Source organism: Macaca thibetana, chromosome 2 (genome assembly GCF_024542745.1).
Source record: "Macaca thibetana thibetana isolate TM-01 chromosome 2, ASM2454274v1, whole genome shotgun sequence".
Classification (NCBI taxonomy): domain Eukaryota; kingdom Metazoa; phylum Chordata; class Mammalia; order Primates; family Cercopithecidae; genus Macaca; species Macaca thibetana.
In genome coordinates, this window is record NC_065579.1 from 10,203,311 (window position 1) to 10,230,732 (window position 27,422).

Genomic DNA, 27,422 nt, shown 5'->3' on the forward strand with positions numbered 1-27,422 from the left:
CAGCTACAGGACAGCTTAAGCTCTGTTTTTGTGGTCGTCCTGGTGGCACTTTGTGCACAAATTGTGGATGTGCCTGTTTCCCCTGCTAGGCAGAGTTCTGTGAAGTCAGAGGCCAGATACTAGTCATCTTCTTATCCTAGCACCTATCTAGCGCCTAGAAGGTCTTCAGGGAATGTGTGTTATATATGAAACTTTCTGGACTCAGCTTTCTCTTCTCTAAATAAGAAATATAAGCTAGATTGCTGATATCCTTTTTAGCTCTGAGGGTCTGTGATTTTAAGATCTGAGTCTTCACTTCAACATACTCATTATCTCTAATCAGAAGATCGACTTCCTACAAATCTTCCAAAGCTTGGGAAATTCAACTGGATGAGAAACTGAAGGATTGGCCAGTTCTTTCACGTGGAGGGAATGAGGAAGTTTCTGTAGGAACCTTAACTGTGATGTCCTTGGCTGGTGTGGGCTTGGAAGTAATAACACCTTGTGCTTATGCAGCCTCCTGCTCCTCAGTAGTTCAAGCACTTCCCAGACATTATCTCACTATTTCTTACCATCTTCTTTGGAAAGTGGCTGAAGGCAGCTCTTGTTATCATACCCTGGCACACCCTGCACCAACGGGTTAAATGGTTTTCCCACAACCTTCCAGTGAGAGTCAGGACTAGGACCCCTGTCACCAGACTTTTAGCTTTCCAGACTGCTCATTGCCTCATGCAGCTTTCAGGACCCATTATTTGCCAAGGAGAAGGGAAGTCCACCATCACTGTCATAACACTTTGAGACATTTGCTGGGGAGCCCTGGAGAACGAGAATCGTCTTTCCTTCTCCAGACACATGCAGTTGATGATGTACATAAACTGATTATAGAGAAAAATGTAAGTATGGGTGGCTCATCCTATGGAGGAATCTGCCAGTACATTAGACATTTATGGTTGTCAGGGTCAAGAATGTGGGGACATTGGGACATTGGAAGCCTGGTGCAGTGGTCTTAATTAACCTGGTGCATCATAGGCTCAGTGGGTATTGTGCCTCAGTAATGCTACTACAGAGATTTTCATTGGACCATCCAACTCACTCCTTGATTGTTTTATAAATGATAAAAGTAATACTATAGAAGAAAAAAAAAGAAGGACTGGCCTTGCAGTTAGGAAATCTGGGCTTCATTCAGGCATCACGTACTTTAGTCCCATGTGCTGTTAGGAAAATTACTTGATCTGTCTATTCTTCCAATTCTCTATTCATAAAAATGGCCAGTACCTGTCCCATCAGTTTGTTTTTAAAGAATAAGTAAGAGACTAAGCCATAGTTTTACAAATATTTGGGTTACTTGATAGTGCCAGGCACACCCAAAGCTATAGCATCTCTGGGATATCAACTTCAGGAAAGATTTTAAGGAAATTAACTTTATAATAAGATCAATATATATTTTTATCAAGTAGAATGCTAAAAGTGAACACCTTTTTAAAAGGAAATTTTTAAGTTTCACCTTGCTTGAAGGGTAGAGGAAGAGTGATTGATTTTCTGCCTCCAAATTCTACAGGGTACAATTTCACCTCCCTCTTCCATGGGGTGTCATTAAGATGACTGGGTAGAGACATGTGAGAAGTGCTTGACTAAATCGTCCATTCCTTTGATGTTTCTAAATTATGTTCTGACATCAGTTTTAGTTATTTAGATGATATTAGCTCAGGTTCTTGTGTAATGACTGCACAACTTTTTTTTTGTTTGTTTTGTTTTGTTTTGTTTTTGTTTTTGTTTTTGAGACGGAGTCTCGCTTTGTCACCCAGGCTGGAGTGCAGTGGTGCGATTTTGGCTCACTACAGCCTGTGCCTCCCGGGTTCAAGCGATTCTCCTGCCTCAGTCTCCTATAGCTGGGATTATAGGCACCCACCACCATGCCCGGCTAATTTTTGTATTTTCAGTAGAGACAGGGTTTCATCATGTTGGCTAGGCTGGTCTCAAACTCCTGACCTCAGGTGATCCATTCACCTCGGCCTCCAAAAGTGTTGGGATTACACATGTGAACCACCATGCCCAGCCAACTTTTAAAAAAATATCATGTTCTCAGCTTTTATTTAAGTGTCAGTATAATAATTCATTATATGTAGAATGTTTCCCCATTGCCTGAAAGATCAATGTTGAAGATCTGGTCCTTTATGTGACTTTGTATCCCTCATATAAGGATTCAGGTGATAAAACTCTTCCTCAGATCTTCTGCCCAGTGGAAGGTTGTCTCCTCTGAAGAATAGATAATGATACTTTTGATCGTATAATCAAAGCCAGGTAATTCAACACTTTTCTGTTTTTGCCATGGCAGTCAGGGGGCTTGGTGCTATTTTATTCTTACATTTAGTAACAGACATATCTGAGGTTCCTGACATGATCACTTCCTTTCTTGCATACACTGGCAGATCTATATATTTAGCTATCTGATGCTTTTATTCTATGTCTTTGCCAGGTTTTTTGTTTATTTTAAGAAATAGATAAGGTACCAATTACAAGGAAACCATTCATTCTGAAGCAAGCCTAAGAGGTACTAAGACTCAAATTCAAATGTAAAATTAAATTCCTTCAGAGATGAGACCTGAGGCCAGCTTGTGAGAGAGCCAGGGTTTGCCTGTGGGGCCATCAAACTTCCCAGTTAGACAGTTCCTTCTTAGGAAGCCCATAGCCAATTACCAGCTTCCTGTTCCTCTCTCTACCACCACTAGTAAAGATCTTTCCTAGTCTCTTGTCTTATATCAGTCAGCCCCCACTCCAGCATTTGCAGGCCAGGTACAAGTACAAATGTAGGCTACTGGACATGCCCTTGCCCATTCCTGGTTCTGCTATACACCATTGGTGGCCTAGCACTGATGGGTGTAGGCACCCCCTAATGACAAATTCTTCTCGAACATTTCCACCCAAGTGTTCTGATGGCAAAGAAGGGCAAGATTTGGAAGCAGAACACCAATCACATTTCCTACCCCTGGACCACCCTCTAGTCCTAGGGGTGTGGCCCCTGGGACTGTGATCTGATCTGGGGATGAGGAACCAGAGGAGAGGTGAACGAGCACCTCGAAGCAGGCTTTGGGCCATTTGCATAGGCAATTCTAGCGGCCCAAATACCCAGGTTTTGGTAGGAAAGGGGGAGGTGAGTTCCAGGAGCACACATTCATGTGGCCCCATAGACTCCTACCCGATGGGGAAGGCCAGAGTTGGGGCCCCTGAGGCATGGAGCCTAGAGCAGGGATTCTACTGTTATCTGACAACTCTCATACTTAGAAAGACTGCCTGTGTCATCAAAACTGACCAAATCTGTGTCCCCTTCAGTCATGGGAACCTGAAGTATTAAAGCTGGAAGCAATCATGGAGAGCAACTGTCTGACTCTTCATTTTAAAGACAGAAATATTACCAGGTGTGGTGGGCTCACATCTGTAATCCCAGCACTTTCAGAAACCAAGGTGGGTGGATCACTTGAGGTCAGGAGTTCGAGACCAGCCTGACCAACATGGTGAAACCCTGTCTCTACTAAAAGTACAAAAATTAGCCAGGCATGGCGGCACGCACCTGTAGTCTCAGCTATTCAGGAGCCTGAGGCAGGAGAATCGCTTGAATCCCGGAGGCAGAGGTTGCAGTGAGCCAAAATTTTGTCACTGCACTCCAGCCTGGGGGACAGAGTGGGACTCTGTTTCAAAAAATATATATATATATAAATAAATAAAGATATTGCGGACTAGAGAGGCAATTAACTTGTCTCTTAAGTTGTATTCTCAATATCTGTACCAAATCCTCAAAGGATGGGCTTAGGATAAGGAGAGAAAGACATATTTGTAACATGCTGCAATGGTGATAGCATAGTTAGGTTCACTAAGTTTAATATATATGTGCTTAAAAATTCCTTGAGGTTAGTGATGAACAAGGTGTGAGAAATGAAAGTTAGGCAGAGAAAAAAACTTATACCCAACTTCCGCTGTTAGAAAAAGTATTTTTCCCCTTGGATATATTGTATTCACTCACATGTGCTATGGCACTGCAGCGATAAAAATTAATAGCTTTGTTTCCTGTGATCTCTTTATCAGCCAAAGTACAGGACTATGGCTCTCAGTTATTTTAATGGAAAAACTGAAGTTGTATGATCAGGTGATAAGGCCGTGTCAGGTGTTATTTTATTCTGTTATCTCCCTTGTTCAAGGTGAGGTGTTCAAGCCCTGATGGATGGGCAGGGCTACCGTGACTATGATGTTCCCTGAGCCTTGAACTAACTCTGCCTTTTGAGATAACTGTAGCAGGTAAGAGAGGCCTCCAGGGCCAGCTGATTTTGAGCACAGATCCAAGAGAAGGCTTTGATGGTTGGGGTCCTTGTCTCAGGACAGGTAGCTCAGGGAGTTTGCAGGTTCAATCACATAGCTCAGGTTGCCTGCACTGCAGAACCTCTCATGACTCCCCAGGAGAATTGACTCAGCAAAGCACTAACTGTGATCTCCGATGTTCCTACTGTTACGTTTGATAGAGTGGGAAAGATGAGTTATGCCAGCCCCTGCTACCCTTGAGAAGCTCAAAGCTTGATCACATGGGAAGGAGGCTTAGTCATATCCTTCTCCTCCTCTGGGCTTCCAGGACACATTGTACCTATCCATGCTCTGGCTCTTGTCATGGTCTTTGGTCATTTATTTGTCTGCACAAGTATTTTTTTCTCCTAATAGAATGAATGCTCCTCTGAAGCAGAGACCATGTGTGGTCTCATGTCCATCTTCAGCACCACAGCTAAAATATAGTCAATGTCTGTGCAGTAAATTAATATGGGAGCAAATTCAGTGTTTTGTTTGTCAGTCTGTTGCTTATTTATTTCCACCGTATTTCCACTGATCAGGCCTGTTACTAATATGAGAAGTTTGCTCTGAGTGTCAGGACAAAGGAAGTTCCTGCCTCAGTTCTCACATTACTCACACAAAGGCCCCTGGTTTCTCATTGTTTGTCAGCCAAAGTGGTGGTTCAGGACTGGCTGCAGGACAAGAGACACCCGTCGGATGACATGAAGCAAGTGCTGGCCACCAGTGAGACAGGCTGGGTCCCGACTCTCCTGATTTCTGTTCCTTCTCAGATCCCATCACTGAACCTCAGTTACTTCATCTGGGAAAGGGGATTAAAAAAAAACAACAGGCCGGACGCGGTGGCTCACGCCTGTAATCCCAGTACTTTGGGAGGCCGAGGCGGGCGGATCACAAGGTCAGGAGATCGAGACCACGGTGAAACCCCGTCTCTACTAAAATTACAAAAAATTAGCCGGGCGCGGTTGTGGGCGCCTGTAGTCCCAGCTACTCGGGAGGCTGAGGCAGGAGAATGGCGTGAACCCGGGAGGCGGAGCTTGCAGTGAGCCGAGATCGCGCCACTGCACTCCAGCCTGGGCGACAGAGCGAGACTCCGTCTCAAAAAAAAAAAAAAAAAACAACAACAAAAAACGAACAAACAAACAAACAAAAAAACGCTGTCTTGCCTGCTTCCTAAGGAAGGTTGTTAAGAGAGTCATATGAAAATTGATGTGAATGGTAAAAACTGCACAAGAGAAAGAGAAGTTTATTAGGAAGTAATAATAATAGAAGTGGTTCCCTCTTCACCCTGCCCTAGAATTCTTCATGTGCTTTGGGTAAAGGATTTCAACTCAGGTGTTCCCTGCCTTCCTCTTGGTATGTCAAATAACTATTTCTCTACTTTTTGCATCACAGACGCTCTGGAGGAGAGGCTTGGTAAGCAGTGGGACCAGATCCCCAAACTGCCATCACATGACAGCATCCGCATTTCACCAGGGGCCCATGAGCAGCTCAGGGAAGAGTGGATCCCCAGTGACGGCTTCACTCAAGAGCCAGCAGAAGTCCTTTAGGCCTGCATGACTCAGCCTCCTGGAAAGCTCATCCTCATCTTAAAATCAAGGGGTATGTAGAAGCAAGGTGAGTCACAGGAAGCTATCCAGATAAAAGACTGAGTCAATCACAATAGAATTCCAGCATCCGCTCACTCCTGCTGGATAGAATTGAAATAAGCATGGCATCTCATTTCAGCTCCAGGCTCGGGGCCCTGGAGCCTAGGATCCTGGGAATGACGCTGCAGGAGTGATCTTGGACAAGTCAATGATGTCCTCAGGTTTCTATGCCCTTCTGCGTCAAATGCGCAGGCTGATTAATTCCCTAAGTCCCTGCTACTTTGACTTTGTGACTCTGTGATAATGCACGAATGCTTTATGAGGGTTTGATGCTCTGAGTGAATCTACAGGCAGGTAGCCCTTGTCCTGTGATCCCCCTGATATATCTCTGGATGTCCTGCACCCTGTCTCCCTCTACACAGGCCCTACAGATCCATTTGCAGGGCCTGGGGACCCAGCAGCAGCTGTCCGACTCCTCCAGGACCTGGCGCTGTTTTGGCATTGACCCCTCTTGGTTTTAAGCTGCCATACACTGGGCCAGGAGGCAGAGTGTGGTTGTAGTGTAGCTCAGCTACAACTTACTTAAGCTGTCAAGGCCCAACTCCAGTGAATGCTCTTTCATGAAGCCTTCTCCAGTTCTCATCCAGAAGATTCTCTCTCCTCTGGACTCTCGTGGCACATTCCCTGTAGTCCTCGAATCGCCCTTAGCTCTTCCTATGTGGCCTTATAATTAAAACCATGTCCTCCTTTTAGTTTCCTAGTTTTGACAGAAGATGAAGAAACTTAGTTGAGTAACTCACTGGACCTTAAAATGCAAGTCTCGGGAGGCCTTCAAAGCAAGGATCCAGTTGAGATAACGAAGCAATCAGGCATTTGTGAGTCTTTGACCTTAGTTTCCTAGAAGGAGGACAGGGTTACTCCTAAGGCCACATAGGAAGAGGACTGTGAGGATTGTAGGGGCAGGCAGAGTATTCTGTTTTCCCATAGATCCTGGGCAGGGTTTTGTACATGTTAGGGGCCCAACAAATATGAATCCGTGACCTGAGGAATTCAAGTTTGAGACTTGAACTGGGTATGGATGTAGGTTGTCCAGATCTAACAGACACATTCCTATGATCTCCTTGGTGCTTGGCTAGTGATCTGAAGCTCAAGGATCTGTTTAGGTAGTAATGGGGTAAAGGGGGGATTTGATAGGAATATTTTGGTTGTAAGTTGTGAAAGACCAAGTGAAATTGGTTTCAGAGAAAAAAAAAAAAGAGGATGGGAAGAGTATTATTAAAGGCAAAACTGGCTTCTGGTTAGACAACCTGGGAGCCCCTGTCAGCCTTTGCTCTCCAACTGTCATCTTTCCTCATTCTGTGTGAGCTCTTTACTCAGGCCCATCTCTCCTGCTCGCAATATGGCTGGCAACAACCCCAGGGAAAAGAAAAAATCGTTTCTTCTCTAACACTTTTAGGAGTGCTAGGCTTATCTCTCCAAGGTCATTATTAATTAACAGTCCTTAAAGCCAAAGGAGAATTCTCTGATTGGTTCTGGCCACATGTCCATCCCTGAAGCTGGTTGAGGTCAAGGGACTGGGAGAAGGGATGTTACCTAAAAACAAAGAGGACGCTGTCACCAGAAGAAAGAGAATCAATGCTTGTGGCAAAACCAACAGGGCGTACCTTAAAAATACCTTTTAGAGTTTCAAAAAGCCTAACTGAAATAGTCTACTTACTAATGTTCACGCTGTACAAGTTAATGAACATGTCAAGTTTCTTTGCCTTTGTCTGAAATTATGTCAGCTCAGTTAGGAAACACTGGATATCTTTTGTTGACCAGAAACTCTTTGCCTCATAAAGAACAGAAAGATAAATTAATTTCTTGCATACTCCGTTTAACAGCATTGAATCACTATAATCTTAACTTCTAGGACACTTTTTTCTTTGAAACATATATCATATCATAATATCATATGGTAAATGGTTTCATCTGAGATTGGAGGGCTAGTGTATATTCTTGGCCAATGACAGCTGAATAAACTTGACTGTGCTTTCTCAGCCAAAGATTATTGACACTTCCCTACATGGTTGGCGGCTTTCGGCCAAGAAGCATTCCATTGTACTTTAAGAATAGCAAGTCTTTGGCAATATGTGTTTTTCCCCTTGTGGACCTTCCCTTTCTGCCATATATTTTGTGTTCCAGTCAGCAGCTTTACCCTCTACACCTGACAAAGGGTATGGAAGTATAAGTTTTGAAGGAAGATGAAGAAATATAGTTGAGTAACTTGCTGGACCTGAAAATGCAAGGCTCAGGGGGCCTTCAAAGCACAGGTCCAGAGTTGAGATGCAGAAGCAATGAGGCACTCGTGAAAGTCTTTGACCTTAGCGAGGGCCTGGTGAGCACATAGGAGCCCAGTAAGGAAGGGTGGATAATTATATGTAGGAGAAGCATTGGCCAGGGCAGGTCATAGTTTTAGGGGATTGGAAGGAATCAGAAGATCCACTATCTAGGGGAGCCAGAGGCTAGGAAGGGGCTCCTTTACCACCCAAGCTGTAATAGTTGGGTCTCCAATTTTAACATTTACAAACGTTAACGAGAAATTCTATAATTGCTTTACGTAATCATCAGAATATCTTAGGCAAGGGAGAAAAAAAAAAAAAAAACCCAAAACCAAAAACATTTCCTCTGCCTTGAGTTCTAAACTTTAAGGAGCTCAGTCTCTTTTTATGTTATGTTTTGTTTTATTTTGTTTTTCTGGGCAGTTCAATTTGAATAATCTGAAACATCATCCTGTCGTGGGCTTGAGGGAGTGGGTGTGATGGATTCTAGATATGAGGAACACACAAGGGTCAAAGGAACCAGCTCTCCCTGGACATCCCTGCTGGGAACAGGTGATGGCCTGGGGAAGCACCATCTGAGGCTCTGTAGTTTTGAACAGGGCCTGGTGAAGAGGAGCGCATGTTATGGACAGCACCCAGTGGATAGCGTACAGTGAGGAGGGACCAGCAGGAAGTTCCGGAGCCCTTCCACACTTCACACTGAGCTGTGTGTAAATGAGTCCCTGTATTTGAGTGTGAAAGGAAAATACTGTGGGTCCCCAGAATCACTAAGCTAAAGAGAAAATTCAAGCTAGGAACTTAGGCAAAGCTGCCTCCCATTCTGTTCAAAGGCATCCCTCTGCTCACTGCGATAAATGCATACCTGATTGCCTCCTTTGGAAAGACTAATCAGAAATTCAAAAGAATGCAACCTTTTGTCTCTCACCTGTTTGTGACCTGGAAGCCCCCTCCCTGCTTCAAAATGTCCTGCTTTTGCTTCTGAGTTTTCCCACCTATCTGACGGAGCCAATGTTCATGTTACATATGTTGATTGAAATCTCATGTCTCCCTAAAATGTGTAAAACCAAACTGTCTCTGACCAACTTAGGCGCAGGTGGTCAGGACCTTTTGAGGCTGTGTCATAAGTGCTCATCCTCAACGCTGGCAAAATGAACTTTCTAAATTAACTGAGACCTGGCTGGGTGTGGCGGCTCATACCTGTAAACCCAGCAACTTGGGAAGCTTGAGATCAGGCTAGCCTGGCCAACATGGTGAAACCCCGTCTCTACTAAAAACACAAAATTAGCCAGGCATGGTGGCGGGTGCCTGTAATCCCAGCTACTCAGGAGGCCGAGGCAGGAGAATCACTTGAACCCAGTGGGCAGAGCCCGCAGTGAGCCGAGATCGTGGCACTGCCCTCCAGCCTGGGCAGCAGAGTGAGACTCCATCTTAAAAAATAAATAAAGTAAATTAACTGAGACCTGTCTCAAATTTTCAGGGTTTACATGAATTACATGCTTCTGTAAGTACATGACCTGAGGCAAGACTGAAATCCTGCCAGTTCCCAAGTCATATCATCTCCATTGCCCGAATCAGGAAGAGACTTTAGAGGTGATCCTGGTTCATATTCCTCATTTCACACATAGAAATTGAGATCCAGAGAAAAGAGGAAGATTTACATAGGCTGGCAAAGGTTTTGGTGTGGTTGTTCCATTATCTAGTTGTGTCAGGATGAGCGGAGAGTACTTGTTAAAGTGTTGATTCTTGGAAGCTATTCCAAACCTATGAAATTAGATGCTCTGGAAATGGGCCCAGAAATCTGTATCGTAGCAAGTACCTGCTGAAGTGATTCCCAAACACCCCAAGTTTGAGGACAACTGACCTAAGTTTCCAAAGGTGCTTCATGGTTGACCTTGCAGAAGGCTCAGCGCTCTCTTTCTGGCCCCAGAGACCTGCAGGAGCTGGTGACTCTGGAGAATACAGATCCAGAAGGGTGAACCAGGGAGTGAGGTTCGTTTTTTAGTTTTCCTGCAATTTGAGAGGCCTTGTTGCATTTTTTTTTTTTCAGGCTAGTTGTAAAGGAATTGGGCAAATGATTCCTGTTTGCCTGTCAAGCACCATGATGTTTAAATGTATCTCTGTCTTGAAACACTGTTACTCTCTAAATTTCAACTGATCATTTGACAGTTGAAAAAGCTAGCATAAACTCCTTTCTTTCTTTTTTTAAGTTAATAGCTCCACTCCGGTCTCTAAGGCTTCATGTGTAACAGTTTAAAAGATTGGCACGCTTCCCTCTGTGGCTTTCGCATCTCATAGAAACTTTAAGTTGCTGAAAAATCACAAGTGATCATCTCTGAATCCTAACTGTAGATATTAAAATGAGAAAAAATAGTTCTTCTGGTTGTTTTGAAAATGATATAACTCTTTTCTGATAGTTAAAATAACATTTACCTCTTCTTATAAGTTAGTCTGGGTTGTCTTATTATTTTACTATGTGACAGCTTCTAACATCTTAAGCCAATTCCTTGGAGGTGTCAATATCACTAGAGATTACTTGCTAAACTTTATTTTTTTAATGATTAAAAAGTAAACAAACAGGCCGGGTGCAGTGACTCACACCTGTAATCCTAGCACTTTGGGAGGCCTAGGCTGTTGGATCACGAGGTCAAGAGTTCCAAACCAGCCTGGCCAACATGGTGAAACCCCATCTCTACTAAAAATACAAAAATTAGCCCTGCCTGGTGGCACAGGCCTGTAATCCTAGCTACTCAGGAGGCTGAGGCAGGAGAATTGCTTGAACCCACGAGGTGGAGGTTGCAGTGAGCCGAGATCGCTCCATCGCACTGCAGCCTGGGGTACAAAGAGCAAAACTCTGTCTTAAAAAAAAAAAAAGTAAACAAATAGATCATCAAGTTATTTATGACGATTAAACAAAAGGACACAATAGGTTTTCTCTTAAAAATCAGCTTGTATATGTATGTTTCTATAGAATATTTGTCTGGGATTCAGGACAGGGATCTGCTGTTACCCCTGCTGTGTGAACTTGGGTAAGGCACTCGCCTTTCTGGGCCTCAGTTTCCCCCTCTACAGAACAAGAGAGAGACATACAAGTGATTTTTGAAGACCTCTCCAGCTCTCAAAGTTATCAGCGTAAGGTATCAAGAGGTTATGAAACGTCTCACAGTGTGGGAGGGAACAAATATGTCATGATTTTGTTCCAGTTTAATCTGTTTCACATTTAGTATAGTCCAACCTGTGATAGGTCCTGTGTGGAACATAGATGACTCACTTCCTGTCCTTAGTGGGTCTTCTCTGAGGTATGGAACAGATCCTTCCTTCAGATATGGAGCCAGCAGGGGGGGTCAATGGGCCTCTGGGCAAATTCTTCATGTTCTTTTATCTGTGTCAAATTAAACCTGCGAATCAGCATACACCTATGCCCAAGGGCATTTAAGGACAGTGCAGCTTAAAAACTAGATGTTCCTGAAAAGTGTGCCCATCAAGTTTTTATCAACATGATCACATTTTAAATGTAGAAGAGTAGTTGGCAACTGAAATGAAGATTAGGGAAAAACGTTTTGTAAGATGACAAATGCCTTTTGTTAAGTAATATCGAAGGCTGAAAAGCCCTGTGTATCCACCACTTCTTCCAGGGAGTCTCCCTGGACTGCTGCTGGATCCTGACAACTTCATTCATCTCCTTCCCCTCTAAATTCCACTCTACTTTAAGAGCTGAGCCACATCAGTAAGTACAAAATTATGCTCTTAAAACCACAGGGTCCTAAAATGTTAAGGCCAGAAGGGAACTTTGAAACATCAATCTCTTCACCCTACCTTTAACTTTATCACCCACTAATTTGCTTATTCATTTATTTGTTTATTTAACAGATATTTAGTTCATGCCTACTGTATGTTAAACATTGTGTTAGGCATAACACATACAGCAAAATCAAGGCATAGAAGCCTCCTACCCTCATGGAATTTACATTTTCTCTCTCTGTGTAAAGGTAAACAGTGTATGTGTTGGTAGGCTGACGGAATGGGGAATTACTGGTCAGGAGTGGAGAGCTACTTTAGATAGGTGGGCAGAGGAGGTTTCTGTGAGGAGGTGACATTTAAGCTGGCGTCTGAAGAATGAGAAGGAATCAGCCAGGGCAACTGCTTAGGGTGGAGAGAAAGAGTAACTGGTGGAGACTGAGTGACGGGGAAGAGCTGGGAGAGCCTAGAGAACCTGAGAGGGGTAGAGAAGGGGTAGCGAGGTGCAGGTACAAGACAAACACAGAAAGGAGGGGAGGGATCATATCAGAGAGGGCTTTGAGGCCATGGTGTGGAATTGGTATTTTCTGCTGAGTTTAGTGGGAAGCCATTGGATGGCGAAGAGCAGAGGAGTAAAATCTGGTTTACATTCTTGAAAGATCCTTTTGGCTGCTTTTTGGAAAAGTGATTGTAAGGAAATGAGCAAGGAAGCAGAAAAAAACAATGTTCTAGGGGAGATTTAATGGGACTATTTTAGACTAGGGTTGTTACAGTGGGGTGCAGAGATGTGCACAATAAATTTTGGGGGTGGACTCACAAGGCTTGTTTCTAGACTGGATAGGGAGTTAAGAAATAGGAAGGAATGAAAGAGAATTCTTTATCTTTAAGCTCGAGAACTGGAGGAAGGGTTGTTTATTAAGATGAAAAGATTGGGGAAATACAATACAACTTTGAGGGAAAATCCAAGAAACTTGTTTTGGATGTACTAAGTTTCATATTCTTATTGGACCCTTGAGTAGAGATGGATAGATCACTGATTCTTCTCCAAAGGCCTTCTGATTGTTGCAAAGGTTTTAGCTTTGTCTCCTGATCTAGACCAAAATCCTCCTGAAGATAGGCAAAGCTTATGTTTTATATGTCTTCTGTCTTCTTCATTGACTTCAGGGTGAGAGGAAAGTAACACAATTTTTATATTCCCGTATTCTGGATTAAACAGGCTCGGTGTGCTGAGTCGGCTGTATCGGCTTGCAAGAGCTAATTGCTAAGGTTCCAGAAATGCTGCAAGCCAATTGTAAAACCATCCTTGAATTTGGTCATGATGGAGTACTTACACACAGAATTTGGCAAACTATAAATTGGGACTTGTTTTTTTTTTCTTTTTTTTTTTTTTTAATTATACTTTAAGTTCTAGGGTACATGTGCACAACGTGCAGGTTTGTTACACATGTATACATGTGCCATGTTGGTGTGCTGCACCCATCAACTCATCAGCACCCTTCAACTCGTCGTTTACATCAGGTATAACTCCGGATGGAATTGGGAGTTTTTTTTTTTTTCTTAGTGAGCCACGTTACCAGCATATCAGAGCAACACACAGCCACCAACTCAAATGCCCTTAAGGGAAAGGAAGATAACATTTATTAGTGATTCATCTAGGACATTTCTCCCATTGAAATACCAAAGCATACTGGGCCCTAGCTAGGCTAAAATAAATACCTACATTGCATTAAGTTCAGAAACTTAAATTTCTCAATCAAGTACACACACACACACACATACACACTATTACAAAACATTCAGTTCCCCCCTTAACATCCCTAACAGAAAATTTTAAATTTGTGTGATTGAAAAGCCATCATTGATGTTTCCCCTGAATTCAAATAGTGCACCTCAAGATAAAGTCAAACATTCACATCTAAATAGGAAAGGTACATTCCCTCTAAAATAGTACAGCTCTAAGATGTTAGTTGTCATTGTCAAGATTCCAACTCGGTGTTGCTAGATCTTATGCATTTTCAAGAAAAGCCAGAAATCTGGGTTTTAATGAGAAATGTCCCAGCTGTTAAATGTTTACTTAAAATTTTAAAAAGCACCATGAGCCAAATAAAACACTTGTATAGGCTTCGCTGGGCCCAAGGGTCACCAGTTTGCAAGTCTATTTGAAGTTCTTGTGCATGGTTATCCATCTAAGGTAGGAGAGAGGGCCCCCCAGAATATGCCAGAAATGGACTTCCCTGCCAACTTTGGCGTGTGGGAGCCACATGAAATTATTTTATTAAAAAATACGTGTTAGGTGACTTATGATGTACTCTAGCACAATGGGGCAAGTACACAACAGCTGTGTTTATTTTTCCCATTTGACTGCAGGCTCCTCTAGGGCAAGGGCCATGACTGCATCTTGGTATCCTGCTAGTATGTAGTATAAAAGACAGCAAATAGGAGCTTGTTATGGAAGGAGATGTAAACACATCTTTTCAAATCTCGTGAAGAAATGACACCCAAAGTGAAGTCACTTGTTGTTGGCCTCGATAGTGAATTAGTGCAGAGCTGGCACTAGAACCCATATCTCTAAATGATTGCTCCTAGGAATAGAAGGGACCTATGTTTTCCAGGAAATATTCACTGAATTAATGAGTACAAGAAAGAACTATAGCAAAATCAGTGAATGTATGAACGAGTGAATACAACCTAAAATGACCATTTGGTTCATGGAATACATTTTTTAGTAAGAATTACGTGAGCTGGGAGCTGATTTTGGTTCTCCCACTAACTGTCATATTGCTGTAAGTATGTCCCTTATCCTTACAGGTCTTTCACTTTCTTATCTATAAACACCTTGTCTCTGGTGGTGTTCTAAAAATCACAAACTAATAGCAATAGTCAAAATTATGAAATTCTACATGATTTACATGGATTTTGTCATTAAGGCTTACAATGGTTCTATGAGCTGAACACTGTTTTTATTTTATCATTTATTTATTTTTTGAGACAGAGTCTCACTCTATTGCCCAGGCTAGATTACAGTGGTGCGATCTCAGCTCACTGTAACCTCCACCTCCCACGTTCAAGTGATTCTCCTGCCTCAGCCTCCCGAGTAGCTTGGACTATAGGCATGTACCACCACGCCTGCCAATTTTTGTATTTTTAGTGGAAAAGGGGTTTTAACATGTTGGCCAGGCTGCTTGAGCACTGTTTTTATACTGCTATGTCATACATAAAGAAATTGATGCACAATAATGTAACTAACTTGTTCAACTTCATGTAACAGTGGATTTGAATGCAGGCATTCTGCTCTGGAATTATAATAACAATGAAAGTGCTATACAGAAATAAAAAGATGACATAAATATGTGATCAGAACAGTTTTGGGAGTGTCACGAATGTGGTGTTTCTCTGGCTCTTGAAAAGAATGATGCTCTAGGTCAGGCGCAGTAGTTCATGCCTGTAATCCCAGCACTTTGGGAGGCTGAGGTGGGCGGATCACCTGAGATCAGGAGTTAGAGACCAGCCTGGCCAACATGTTGGAACCCTGTCTCTACTGAAAATAGAAAAAAAAAAAAAAAAAAAAATCAGCTGGGTGTGGTGGCACACGCCTGTAATCCCAGCTACTCAGGAGGCTGAGGCAGGAGAATTGCCTGAACCCAAGAGGTGGAGGTTGCAGTGAGCCGAGATCACACCATTGCATTCTAGCCTGGAAGACAGACAGAGACTCTGTCTCAAAACAAACAAACAAAACAAAACAAGCAAACAAACAGAAAATCACTTTATTACTGTATGTCTTGGAAAGTTTCCTTCACCAGCAGGGACATTTGGACTCAGTGACTTCAACGAATGTCATGGAGTCATTATTTTGCCTTATAGTTTCAGCTCCTTTGACAAATATATACAGCAGTAATCTTTGCACAGGTAATAAATTAAGTAATAAATTATCAGGCTTTGAGTAAATTTTCCCAGAGATGTATTAATTTATGAGGAGCCAGACAATTAGGCATCTTGGTTAATGCCTTTGATTTAGCTCAACACTCCTGGTTTGTACTGGAAAGGGTGACCAGCCCTTTTGTCCCTTTTAGCTGGCACAGGTAGTTACTTGTGCTAATTAGCAGGGAAAGGAGCAGAAGGCAAATAAGAGGCACAAAATATCCTCCAGCAAGAGGTAATGATGGTGCTTCTCCTGAGCTGCGACTCCTATGACATTAAGGGACAGAAAAGGACTTGATCAACCCTCTACTCAAATCTACATGTACAGTTTGGATACTCATAGATTGCTAGAGCTGGAAGCATTCTAAAACATTGCCTAATACAATTCTTTTATTTAACAGATAAGGAAACTGAGGTCAGACAGGGAAAGTTTCTTGGTCAAGGTTGTGCTGCCAATGAGTAGTTGAACCAGAATTCAAACCGAAACGTCGAAACGTCGCCATTGCTCACTGTTTGAGTGACCGTTCCTGCATAGCGAGCTATTTTCAGTTTTGCCCTCAGGACTCTAGTAAACATTTGAATTATGGGAGCTTTGACCATTAGGAAACTTCATTTTAGTCTTCTCTGAAAGTTCAGAGAAGAGAAATAAGAAGTGGTTGTTGCAATGCCTTAGATTTAAATACCCTTCACTCTCATTTCTCCAAGCTAAGGGAAGGAAGAAATAGCTTGAGGTTTCTCAGCGTTAGAAAATCAGAAGGTAATCTGTCTTTGAAAGGGGGTATAGGGATATAGATTATGCTTACTTTCCTAGGTATATTTACGTTAGCTAATATTGAAAGATTGCTAAGGGAGGGGTTTGGGAATCTAAATCCTACTTAAATCTTGGTCTTGATGAATAACCTTGGACAAGACATTCTTTCCGGGTTTTAGTTTTCTCATTTGCAAATTTAGTTGATTCTTAAGACCTTGGCCAGCTTTATGTTTCGAAGTGTCAGCCTAAAAGAAAAAAAAAAAGTTTATTCAGAAATAGAGTCTTTCAATGGGAATATGCATGCCATAGTAGTCTTGCCTACCCAGATCAGTAAAAAGGGTAGTGCCAGTTTAAAGATAGACAGGCAGTTACTGGGCAGATTCCTTGCAAAAATATTGTGTGTGTGTGTGTGTGTGTGTGTGTAAGATTGCATTTATGCAAGACTGTAGTTTTTGCAGTCTTTTGTGATAGTTCTTGTTATCAGGCATTCATGCATGAGAACCCTTTCTTCATAGCCTTCCTTAATTCTATTTTCAGGGTTCTTAACACAAGTGATTCCATTTTGATTCTGACAACGTTCACAGGAGGTCTAGAAAACACCTGTACTTTGAGTATCATTGCCATGGCAGGAGAAGTAACTTTCTGGATGGAAGTTGGCCTTCATAAAGTCAGGCTATATTTGCAAATTAAGTGCTTCCCTTATTAACGTGGTCCAATGGAACAAGCATGGGCCTATGAGTCTGCACATGGCTGTTTCTCTTTGATCCATGACCCTGGGCAAGTCCTTGACTTCCCTTAGACCTTTTTCTTTTTAATCTCTAAAATGAGATTAACACCTGCCCATGTTTGCCTCACAGGACTGTTGTGGAAGACAAAGGATATAGGAATACTTTATAATATGCAGACATATGAAGTCATATGTAACTTAATATTGAGTGTGTCCTTAACAACTAAGAAAAATGTGAAAACAACATGTAGAACCAGTCAAAAGTCACCTGTGGCCAAGGTGACACTGAAGAAACTAAACTTTCTTTTTCTCCAGGTCATTTTGTTTTCCTAGTAATAGCCCAGCTTGAAATGGGGCTTTGGGGCTTACTAAGGTGTTCATATGTCCTGGCTTGGCTGGGACAATCTTATTTGCAATGGCCATCCTAGTATAATTTTTAATTATCCTTTTTTTTTTCTTCTTTTTTTTGAGACGGAGTCTCACTTCTGTCTTTAGGCTGGAATGCAGTGGCACAATCTGGGCTCACTGCAACCTCTGCCTCCCAAGTTCAAGTGATTCTTCTGCCTCAGCCTCTCAAGTAGCTTGGATTACAGGCGCCCGCCAACACACCCAGCTAATTTTTGTGTTTTTAGTAGAGATGCATGCGGTTTCACCATGTTGGCTAGGATGGTCTCGATCTCTTGACCTTGTGATCTGCCTGCCTTGGCCTCCCAAAGTGCTGGGATTACAGGTGTGAGCCACCGCTCCTGGCCTCATATTTTCATTCTTAAAAGTGTCCCTGTTTTGACAGTAAATTACATTGCTACCCCTAAACTAAAATACCATTCTTTATCACCTTTTCATTTTACGTAATGAGGAACGGAGGCTCAGTGAAGAGAAACAACTTCCCAAATTCACTCAGGCTGCCCAGAGCCTGCAAGTGGAAAATCCCTTCTCTTTGTACCTGGGAAGGAAGGGGAAGAGAATACAGGGTGACAGAATGGTTTCCTTTGTCTGCTCTCCAGCTTCTTGAAGCAAATCTAATAGGAGTGCCCTAACCCCTCTTGATTTCCTGGAAAGTGATCAGCAATAGTAAGGTTGCCAGCGGCCACGAGGGAGCTAGGGGTTGGAGCAAACGTAACAGAAACCTGGAGAGGGAAGCTTTTTCTCTTCTGAACGCAGAAGAACAGCCCAAAGGGAGGAACACTGCCTATTTTATTAGCTAGCTCTTATTTAGGCACTGTGTTTTTTCTCCTTGATGTCTTAACGTAGCTTCATATTCATGGTCTCAATTGATCTAATTCTTACTGTCTTTGGAAATGAATGTGAAGACATCATCGTTCCCATTTTGCAGTGGAGAAAACTGAGGCCAATAAAGGCAGTAGACTTGCTTTAAGTTTCACTGTAAGTGTCAGAGTTGGTACTAGAGCTTCATCTCCTATGTCCTTGCCCAGTATTACTTATGCTTCATTTTGCTTCCTGCACAGTCTGCCCTTAGGCATCTAAGACAGAAATCTCATTATAATAAAGTATTTTTGGTATTCACGTAACTTAAGCCTTTTGGATGGAGCCCAAGGCAGAACCATCTTATATCCTGAATTTGGCTCTGTGACAAATAGTGTTAGAACATGGTTCATGATCAACTATGGGTTTCGCTTTACAAACATATCTCTGAAAAACTTCCCTATGTGGATGGAGAACGGGCTAATTTATCTTGGGATAGGAGATTTCTCTTTGAAACCGTTGCTGGGATCCTGGAGAATAGAGAGACAGTCTTACTAGAGTACTTAACTGTGCTGTGCTTGCAAATCCCTAACCTGATGTTTTGCAGAATCTCCATCTCAGAAAGATTTGTTTTGGCAGAAACTGAAATTCTTTATTTGGAACTTGAGGTATCCCTGACCCATAAGAATTCAGCTTAACAGATATGCAGTTGCATCCGTCATCACTCTGCCCTAAGCAGGGCAATGTGCTGGGCAACGGATTTGGTGAGCAAGAGTAGGGGATCCTGGGTATGGTCTTGAGTTGGTGACTAACACATGAGATGTCAGGAGAGCTGCTTTTCTTTTAGGGGGCTCAGTTGTTTCAACTGTCATATGTTGAGACAGCATTAATCGGTGTGCTTTAAACTTTTAAAGCCACCAGATTTTTCTCCCCCCAGAATGCTGTGGAAACCTGGCATGAATAAATAGTAAAAGTGGGACTCAGGGCTTCTCCATTTAGCCACTGTAGGGCCTCTGTGGACTGTAGTGTGGCAACAATTGTATACATTCCTTTTAACCCCCAACACTGGGATTCTGAAGATGAGTAATGGCTTAGTGATAGATGTTAACCCCCTGAAGGGTTGCAGTGAGCCTGGAATTCTGGATACAGAACTGGTCAGACAGTGAAAAGGCCTGTGACAGTGTAACAAACAGGAGAATTGGAGTGGAGGGTAGCAAGATAAAGTTGTACATTTCATGAGTTAACAGCACTTTATAGTTTACAAGTATTTGCACTATAGTTGTCTCTTTTGAACGTATGCAACACTGTGTGCTCAGGCATTTGTGCAGCGATCTTTTGTGAAGCTGGATTATGTGCCCGGTACTGTGGTAGAGCTCAGGATGACCATGTGAGCCTGGAGGAGCTCATCGTCTGATAGAGGAAACGGACAGGTAAAGAGATCATTGCAATTGCAAAATAGAAAAGCTGTAAGAGAGGTGCAAACAAATGTTGAGCAGCAAAGTGAAAGCAATGATTCCTTTTTCCTGGGGAGAGGAGGAAGGCATGCCTATCGTGGGGCCTGGAGGATGAGTTACCTAGGCAGGAAAACAACACACGCATGAAGCAGTGGAGGCCTGTGTGAGCAAGGTGCATTTGGGGGAAGCGGAAAGAGCTAGGGGAAATCTGGCCTTCAAGTTAAGGAAAGGCAGTTAAATTGTGAAGTTAACCTGCAGCTTAACTGGGAAGGGCTTTGAATACAATGCAAAGAATTTGGACCCCATAGCCATTAGAGCCCCATCTTCCAGATGAGGAAAGGGCCTTCCCTTCCCACAGGGCCAGCCGAAACTGTGACTCCCGTGTTCCTTTTGCTACCCTGTGCTGCCTCCAGCAGGCCTGAACCAAGGCAGGCCCTGCGTGGGAGAGGCCTCTGGGCTGTTTATCCTGCTCCAGTGGGGCTGGCTCTGGCAGGGAGTGGAAGTAGGTGAGGTGGGGGCTGTGGAGGAGAGGAGGAGCCTGACAACAAGGGCTACATTCAAGGCCTGCACTGGAGCCGAGGAGGAGAATGGAAAGCTACAGTCTGTTGGAGCCATCCAGCCTTGGCAAAGCAGCCGGGGCCTTATAAGGAAATGTTGTTCTCTCCCAGCCAGTGGGGCTGGGATGGAGCCCTGTGCCCACAGGACAGAGCTGCCCTTGTGGTGGTAGGATGGGGGTGCCACCCGCCCCTCTGCTGTGAACAGGAGCTGTCAATGGGCACTTCTGCAGGCTCAGCATTCCCTCTCAGCCCCAGTGTGCGTGCAGCCCCCACCCCTCCATGCCCTCCCACTCCCCATTGCCTTGGGCTGATTGGAGGAAAGGAAAAAAACAAAACAAAACAAAGACTTGGCCAAGTCCCAGCCTCAATGCTGTTTGATGCCGAATTATTCAGAAAATAGGCTCAGGTCAGATTCTCTCTTTTTCCTGAAGAATGCATGAATAAGGGGATTGCTCTTTGTCCTCCTTCCCTGCCCAGCACCCTCATCTCTTTTCCTTGTGATCACGAAACTCCCAGCACCCGACACAGCCCAGCGCAGAAAGCAAGAAGCTGAGATGAGTGGGCAGGGAAAGTCTTGCGTTGGTGCCTTTTCCACCTCCCGGGGTAGAGCAGGAGCCACCGGAACACTCAAAGGAGAAGGATGACTCTCCTCAGACTCCCTACCTGTGCCAGGCAGACCAGAGGGTCAGGGAGAGAGAGATGGGCACAGGGCAAAAACAGAGCCTGCCCAGAAAGCAATAGAAAGTGCTCCTTGGGGCTGGACACGGTGGCTCACGCCTGTAATCCCAGCACTTTGGGAGGCCAAGGCAGGTGGATCACAAGGTCAGGAGTTCGAGACCAGTCTGACCAACATGGTGAAACCCCGTCTCTACTAAAAATACAAAAATTAGCCAGGCGTGGTGGCCTGCGTCTGTAATCCCAGCTACCCAGGAGGCTGAGGCAGGAGAATCGCTTGAACCCGGGAGGCAGAGGTTGCAGTGAGCCTAGATCGCGCCACTGCACTCCAGCCTGGGCGACAGAGCAATGCTCTGTCTCAAAAAAAAAAAAAAAAAAAAAAAAAAAAAAAAAAAAAAAAAAAATAAAGGAAGTGCTCCTTGGGAAAGGACAGTAAGCATCAAGGACAGTAAGCATTAGTCAGCTCCTGGAAGCAGGGCTTTTCCACAGGGAGTGAGGAGAGATGATTTAAAGCACTGATCCCTAGCAGATCTTTCTGAACTTGAGATTGGGGGCAGGAGCAGAAAAGATGCTTAGTGTGGCCTTTTGCTTTGGCTATTCATAGACCCTGTGCATGAAACCGTGGAGCTACAAGGAAGCAGGTTGGCCAGTGCAGCTCCTCCCCTAAAGCTGAAATATTTTTACAGCAAGCTTGGCAGACCTTCAGCTAACCAGTACTCCTCTAGTCATCATGGACTCAGTCCCTCAAGTTAGTCCATCCCAAATGTACAGCTCAACCCAACAAGGAGACGTAAGTCATGGAAATCAAGAGGAAACTTCTGTTTTTGAGGAGTTTACCATCCAGAGCAAAGCTACGAGGAGCACACAATAATCCAAACACAAAGAAGAAAGTTATGGCTGGGTGTGGAGGCTCAAGATTGTAATCCCAGCACTTTGGGAGGCCGAGGCAGGTGGATCACCTGAGGTCAGGAGTTTGAGACCAGCCTGGCCAACATGGTGAAATCCCGTCTACTAAAAACACAAAAATTAGCTGGGCATGGTGGTGCTGCCTGTAGTCCCAGCTACTCAGGAGGCTGAGGCAGGAGAATCACTTGAACCCGGGAGGCGGAGGTTGCAGTGAGCTGAGACCGTGCCACTGTGCTCCGGGCTGGGGGACAGAGTGAGACTTTGTGAAAGAAAGAAAGAAAGAAAGAAAGAAAGAAAGAAAGAAAGAAAGAAAGAAAGAAAGAAAGAAAGAAAGAAAGAAAGAAAGAGAGAGAGAGAGAGAGAGAGAGAGAGAGAGAAAGAAAGAAAGAAAGAAAGAAAGAAAGAAAGAAAGAAAGAAAGAAAGAAAGAGAAAGAGAAAGAAAGGAAGGAAGGAAGGAGGAAGAGAAAGAAAAGAAAGAAAGGAAGGGAGAAAGAAAGAGAGAAAGAAAGAAAGAAAAAGAAAGGAAAGAAGGAAGGAAGGAGGAAAGGAAAGAAAAAAGAAAGAAAGTTATGGGCTCTAAGAAAAACAAAGGAATGACGTCTGAGGTGAAAGTAAGGAGAAATTGCTCTTGACTAGGTGTCCACAGCAGTAGACGAGGAAGGGTCTTACAGAAGAGATGGAATTTGGGGTGAAGAAAAGCTAAAAGTCCAAAAAGTGACATTTTGAGAGATTGTAGGGAAACGGCTTCCGGGGGAAGGAACTAGCCTGGGCAAGATGTGGTGGCAGGAAAGCTTGGGGCTCACGTGGTGTCTGTGGGGAGATGGACAGCTGGATTAGTGCAACAGGGAGAGGAGGGGCTGTGGTTGGAGAATGGCTGAGTCCCACATTTGGGGGCATTGAATCCCGGAGGGAGGAGGAAATCCAAGTGATTGGCAGCCAGGAACCACTGAAAGCTTTTCAGCATGAAAGAGATGTGACCGGTATAGTGGTTCAGCAACTGTGATCTGGTGTCAGGTGCAGGAGGGAGAGGCGTCCTTCTCTCTGCTTTGGTGAAGCCAGGAGAGTACCACTCCCTGAAGCAGAGCTTTGGAGGTGTTGTGGCCCTTTCCTGGGCACTGGAGGCCTGGCTCTCCAGAGAGCCACCTAGATCTCAGGATTTCAAGCACTGCTGCATCTTGGAGGCTGGCTGCTTTTTGAATGAGTGACCCTTCCCCAGAAAAGACTAGGACTGGCCACGTTAGCTCAGTTCTCTTTTCACTTTGGGGCTTTGCTTGCACAAGCCATTGTGTTCAGATATGGTTAAGAAACCTAAACTTCAATCCTTTTTCAGGACTCGAAGACCTGGCAGGGTTCCAAAAAGCACCCAGGTTTGAAAGGCAAAAGCACCTGGATGCCATCTCATCTGAAAGAGTCTGTCCTTTGTAAGGCATTCACTATTTAGACACCTGTGCTTGTCTCACACCTGATGATAATAGAGCAATAACCTTCTCCTCAGCTTTTCCCTCCATGGCTTCTTTCCCTTCCTTTTGGATGCCTGCCCCCATCATGCCATCACTATGCCTAGGGAGTATGAGGCTTTTGCAGAGTGCTTTGGTCTGTTGGAAAGAGAGCAGGGATAGCTTTTTGTCCCAGAGAAAAATCCAAGGTGCTCTGGAGGATAGCAGTGGAGTTCCCTCTGTGTTCTGGATCTGGGTTCGGGCCAGTCTGGCTGTCCCACTGCTCAGCATGGCCAGTTCAGCAATAGGATTCTGAAGGACCTGAACTTGATCTTCACACCTGGCCCCTGCCTTCTGGCCACAGGGGGCTGTAGCTGAGGAGATGATGATGTGCATCTTGGTAGCAAATCCTGCTACGTACCAAACTTTTCTTCCTTGACAATGCAGGTGGTGAGCCCCGGGGCCACAGAGACACAGCTCTAGTCCTGGAGGAACTGGTTGTTCCCCTGTCCTTCCAATAGGTTGTGGTTATGGCTAATTGTTTTGAATTTGTATTAGATAACAATAAATTTACTTCTTCCCTTTTAAGGGAATATATGAGCATTTTATGATGAGATATTATTATTATTATTATTATTATTATTGAGACAGAGTCTCACGCTGCTACCCAGGCAAGAATGCAGTGGCATGATCCCAGCTCACTGCAACCTCACCTTCCAGGTTCAAGGGATTCTCCTGCCTCAGCCTCCCAAGTAGCTGGGATTACAGTCATGTGCCAACACACCCAGCTGATTTTTGTATTTTTAGTAGAGATGGGGTTTCACTATGTTGGTCAGGCTGGTCTCAAACTTCTGACCTCAAGTGATCCACCTGTCTCGGCCTCCCAAAGTGTCGGGATTACAGGCATGAGCCACCGTGCCCAGCCAAATGAAATATTATCTTAACTCTAAAGACTGAGTTTCAAAATAACTGACTTATATGATGGCTGGCATTCTGTTATGTGAAGCAAAAGTCTTCTCAGAACCCTTTGATTTACCACCCAAATTGTCTGCTAGCTAGCTCAGTCTCCAACTCAGAGAAATGTCACTGGCAAATCTCCTCAGTTTTTAATTTTAATTTTACCTAACCATTCATTATTCACCCCATTTATTTGATTTGATAATAAGCAGTTTAAAATAATCAGAAGGCATACAGGGGATACAATAAAAATATTCCTCTCACCCTTTCCCCAACTATCTAGATGTCCTCCTTTTCAAAGTCGACCACGATAGCATTTTCTTATGTATTCTTCTCTGTGACGTTTTTATAGAAGTAATGATCAGGACTTTCCTCATCCAGTAGACAGCTCATGCGAAAAGAAGCAAGCCCGTTCAAACAGAATTCTCCATGGACAGTTGGTCTCCCAGGTTTGCCTGCACGGAGAGCTGAACCCTGATTCTAGATGCCAGATAGACCTCACCTGGCCCAGGTTTCTATAGCACAAGCCCTGATATTCCTTAGCCTGACCCTCAGTGAAAATTAGCTGAGGAGGTCTGAGCTCACTCTCTGGAATGAGACCTAAATACCATCTCCTGCCTAAGCTTATAGAAAATGAATGAAACAGAGACTGCACTGTGAGTTCTGGTGCCAGTTATAAAGGATCTGGGGCAGGGATCTGGCATCCAGGTGGCTAGAGGAAGAGTCCTGGAGTTTCTAGCATCCTCTCCTCTGGGTCCCATTTCTCTGGTTTTTCTTTTCTTTTCTTTCTTTTTTTTTTTTTTTTGAGACGGAGTCTCGCTCTGTCGCCCAGGCTGGAGTGCAGTGGCCGGATCTCAGCTCACTGTAAGCTCCGCCTCCCGGGTTCACGCCATTCTCCTGCCTCAGCCTCCCGAGTAGCTGGGACTACAGGCGCCCGCCACCTTGCCCGGCTAGTTTTTTGTATTTTTTAGTAGAGGCGGGGTTTCACTGTGTTAGCCAGGATGGTCTCGATCTCCTGACCTCGTGATCCGCCCGTCTCGGCCTCCCAAAGTGCTGGGATTACAGGCTTGAGCCACCGCGCCCGGCCATTCTCTGGTTTTTCATGGTGTGATCTGGACTGAAATGCCCATCAGTTATTCTAGACCCTGACTTACTGATCACAGAGAATCTTTAGTCTGTGCTTGTTTACTCTGAAACTGGCAGCCCCACTAATGCTGCAGCTGCTCACCAGACACACCAGAGCACTCTCTTTCTTGCTGATGATGCTGGAGCACTTTCTTGCTCACTGTCATGCTGGAGCACCATCATCCTGGAGCACTCTCTTGCTCATTGATGATACCGGAGCACTTGTTGCTCACGAATCACACTGAAGCTACATTTTCTCAGAGAGGATCAGAATTCATCATCCCCGGCTGCTCTAGTTCCCACATCCTGGTTGCTGGGAAGGGTTTTAAAACCTCTTAGATGGAAGGAGTCTCTTCTTCCTGATTAGAGTCCAAACTGAAAATGGATCCTCCATTGGCAAGCACCACGACACTTCTAGTGCAGCATTCGTAAACACCTCCCAAGCAACGGCAGCCTGGCACATTATTGTTTAGCCACCTCCTGCCCGATATCATGTGGGTTTCACTTATAGAAGGTTCTACAAGGTAAGGGAGGCAGAAACAAGTCAACACAAACAGAGTTATAAATATCTTGATAGTGACAGCTGTATGAAATCTAACTGGGTGGGGAAAACAGATGCAGATAAACAGCTGGATAAGAATGCAGGTTTGAACCTAGTGAAATACAAAGAGGATGATATACAAGATAATATTAAAGAAAAAGCTACCTATAGGTCTTTTATCTTTTGCAATATATATTTTTTTATTTTCCATAGTCCCATCTATCTTCTTGTCCATATACAATGCACGTTTTTACATAGTTGCAATCATGTCACAGATGCTATTTAGGGTTCTGTGTTTTCACTTAATATTACATGAATTTGCCATATTGCTCCAATCTTTCTTTTATGGCTGCAGAAATGCCATGTGGTGATTCACAACAAGTTTCTTGCCTTTTACCTATTGTTGGAATTTTATGTCTCCAACTGCTTAGCATTACGAATAATTTTGTAAAGAATATCTTAGGATGTTCAGCTTTGCGCTTTTGTTGATTTTCTTAGGGTCAAAATCAAGGAGGGAACTGATTTGTAAAGGGGTATGAGGAACAACATTCCCTCTGGTACAAAGCTAACTGTGTCAGGCACAGCTCTAAGCCTCATACTGATCTTACTGGCATGTTGCTCTAAGCGAGTAACTAGTATGTCACCTGGCAACTGAGCAGAAGAGCAGAGGTTTGCTAGGTCCTGAGGGAGGCTGTTACTGCACAAGTTCTTTGCTGGTGACAGCAGAATGTACTTAGGGGCCATTCCAAGGGTCTGCCTTGTTTGCAGAGTTGGTTCATTTGTGGTTGCCATATAAAGGCCTCTGAACCAACAGTTGTTTGGGAGCAAAAGCAAACCAGTGCCAAGATCCAAGTTCTTGTACTGTGGCTGTAGGGGTGAGGGCTGCGTAGGGTCGAAAGGTATAAGTCACTGTATTATCCATGTGGGGACACCATGGGCCTCATCAGTGATTCTACCCATGGGCACAGCCCTTGTGGCAGATGTCTAATTGTGTGCAGCCCAAATGTCAGCAGAGGCCCTTGGAGATCCTATTAAACTTGACCCGAACCCCAATGCCAAGCCTTATGAGAGCCTTGAATCCACAGTGCAATCACTCTGCGTGCCCACAGCATATGTCATCATGCCTCACTCAGCCTTCATGCCTCTTATCTAAGAGTGCTGTCTGTTTCTGTCCTGCATCCATTCCAGGAACAAAGCCCATTTCCTTTGCTTGGTCTT

At 44.0% G+C, this 27,422-nt stretch overlaps 1 protein-coding gene across 7 annotated transcripts in view; it reads left to right on the forward strand.

Annotated features, from left to right (window-relative positions):
* The window catches only part of SST (somatostatin), a 1,150,223-nt gene that overhangs the window by 754,957 nt on the left and 367,844 nt on the right, over positions 1-27,422 (forward strand). The window contains exon 1 of one of the 7 annotated variants that reach the window (XM_050779304.1): positions 22,382-22,391. The exons of the other annotated variants lie outside the window; for them this stretch is intronic. The gene's annotated coding sequence lies outside the window, so the exon portion shown is untranslated. Of the gene's footprint in view, positions 1-22,381; positions 22,392-27,422 lie in introns of those variants that run through there. 7 annotated transcript variants of the gene reach the window in all.